Raw genomic sequence first — 2,500 nt, forward strand, 5'->3', positions numbered from 1 at the left:
TTCAGATCGCGCCAAGTCGAACCCATGACCTGCTCAAGCCATCGTGCGCTGCCGAATTCGCATCTGCGTGTAGGCTGCCATTCCACGCGGCAGCCCCTGTTTTCGTCAGCGTGCCCCCCTGACGAATTTTCCTGCCTGGCCCAGTCCAGCGTCCAGCCCCTGTTCGTCGAAAAATCTGCGCTGCCGATTTTCCACGCGGCAGCCCCTCTTTTCGTCAGCGTGCCCCCCTGACGAATTTTCCTGCCTGGCCCGGCCGGTCCAGCCCCTGTTCGTCGAAAAATCTGCGCTGCCGATTTTCCACTCCGCAGCCCCTGTTTTCGTCAGCGTGCCCCCCTGACGAATTTTCCTGCCTGGCCCGGCCGGTCCAGCATCCAGCCCCTGTTCGTCGAAAAATCTGCGCTGCCGATTTTCCACGCGGCAGCCCCTGTTTTCCTCAGCGTGCCCCCCTGACGAATGTTCGTCGAAAAATCTGCGCTGCCGATTTTCCACGCGGCAGCCCCTCTTTTCGTCAGCGTGCCCCCCTGACGAATGTTCGTCGAAAAATCTGCGCTGCCGATTTTCCACGCGGCAGCCCCTCTTTTCGTCAGCGTGCCCCCTGACGAATTTTCCTGCCTGGCCCAGTCCAGCGTCCAGCCCCTGTTCGTCGAAAAATCTGCGCTGCCGATTTTCCACGCGGCAGCCCCTCTTTTCGTCAGCGTGCCCCCCTGACGAATTTTCCTGCCTGGCCCGGCCAGTCCAGCCCCTGTTCGTCGAAAAATCTGCGCTGCCGATTTTCCACGCGGCAGCCCCTCTTTTCGTCAGCGTGCCCCCCTGACGAATTTTCCTGCCTGGCCCGGCCGGTCCAGCCCCTGTTCGTCGAAAAATCTGCGCTGCCGATTTTCCACTCCGCAGCCCCTGTTTTCGTCAGCGTGGCCCCCTGACGAATTTTCCTGCCTGGCCCGGCCAGTCCAGCGCCCAGCCCCTGTTCGTCGAAAAATCTGCGCTGCCGATTTTCCCCGACGAACCTGCAGCTGCACAAATCCGCGCCGCCACTGCCCCATTGTCTGGACCAACAGTCTTTTCCATCAAGCCCTGGACTATAAATCGTCCAGACTCATCGCCAGCACCCGCTGCCGATTCTGCCGACTTTGCCGATTTCGTCGGCGCTGCCGATTCCAACACTGCACCCACCGTGTCTAAACCAGCGCTGTTTCGTCAGCGTGTCCCCTTGATGAATTTCCCTGCCTGGCCTGGACAGTCCATCTTCCAGCCCATGTTCATCGAAAAATCTGCGCTGCCGATTTCCCCGACGAACCTGCAGCTGCACAAATCTGCGCTGCCGATTTCCCCCCCTGTCGGCATGGCTGCCGCTGCCCCGATGTCCAGACCAACAGTCTTTTTTGTCGACTTTGCCGATTTTGTTCGCGCTGCCGATTCCAACACTACCCCCTGCATCCAAACCAGCATTGTTTCGTCAGCTCTTCCCCTGACGATTTTAGCCCTGTAACAAACAGTAGGCCTCCAATCCCGCCAACGGGAGCCAAGTTGATAGGGAAGAGAATTGAATGACGCGCCTGGTCCTCGCACCCCGCCACCCGAGGGGCCTTTTTCCCGGCAGCCTCTGAAAAACTCTAGCTTTCACGGTCCTCGCCGCCCCTCACCACCATGGCAGGCCTCTAATCCCACCCATCAGCAGTTGTAGCCGATAGGGCAGTGATTTGAATGACGCGTCGCGGGCCGCCGGGTCATCTCACCCGGCCATTAATTGGAGCGTTTTTGGCTGGCCGAGGATGGGGGGATGGATCTCTTCTTCCGAAAAAGCAAACAGTACATCGGGAGTTATGTTGACGGGGCATGGAATTGAATGACCCGTCACGGGCCGCCGGGTCATCTCACCCGGCCATCCCGGGGAGCGTTTTTCCCGGCAGCATCGGGGAAACTCTTGCTTTCACTGCCCGCTGCCCAAGTCCCCACTCGCATCGGCCCCCCGCGCCAACAAGCCAACGCTGCCGAATCGGCAGACACTGCTGCCGAATCTGCCGACACTGCCCCGCGGGCTGCCACTGCCCCAGTGTCTAAACCAGCGGTCTTTCTCGTCGAGCCTTGGACTATCCAGTCCGTCCTGACTCATCGCCAGCACCTGCTGCCGATTCTGCCGACTTTGCCGATTTTCTCGGCGCTGCCGATTCCAACACTGCCCGCCGTGCCTGAACCAGCGCTGTTTCGTCAGCGTGTCCCCTCGACGAATTTTCCTGCCTGGCCTGGACAGTCCACCGTCCAGCCCGTGTTCGTCGAAAAATCTGCGCTGCCGATTCTGCCGACTTTGCCGATTTCGTCGGCGCTGCCGATTCCAACACTGCCCGCCGTGCCTGAACCAGCGCTGTTTCGTCAGCGTGTCCCCTCGACAAATTTTCCTGCCTGGCCTGGACAGTCCATCGCCCAGCCCATGTTCGTCGCAAAATCTGCGCTGCCGATTTTCCCCGACGAACCTGCAGCCGCACAAATCTGCGCTGCCGAATCT

This window comes from Populus nigra, chromosome 2 (assembly GCF_951802175.1).
Source record: "Populus nigra chromosome 2, ddPopNigr1.1, whole genome shotgun sequence".
Classification (NCBI taxonomy): domain Eukaryota; kingdom Viridiplantae; phylum Streptophyta; class Magnoliopsida; order Malpighiales; family Salicaceae; genus Populus; species Populus nigra.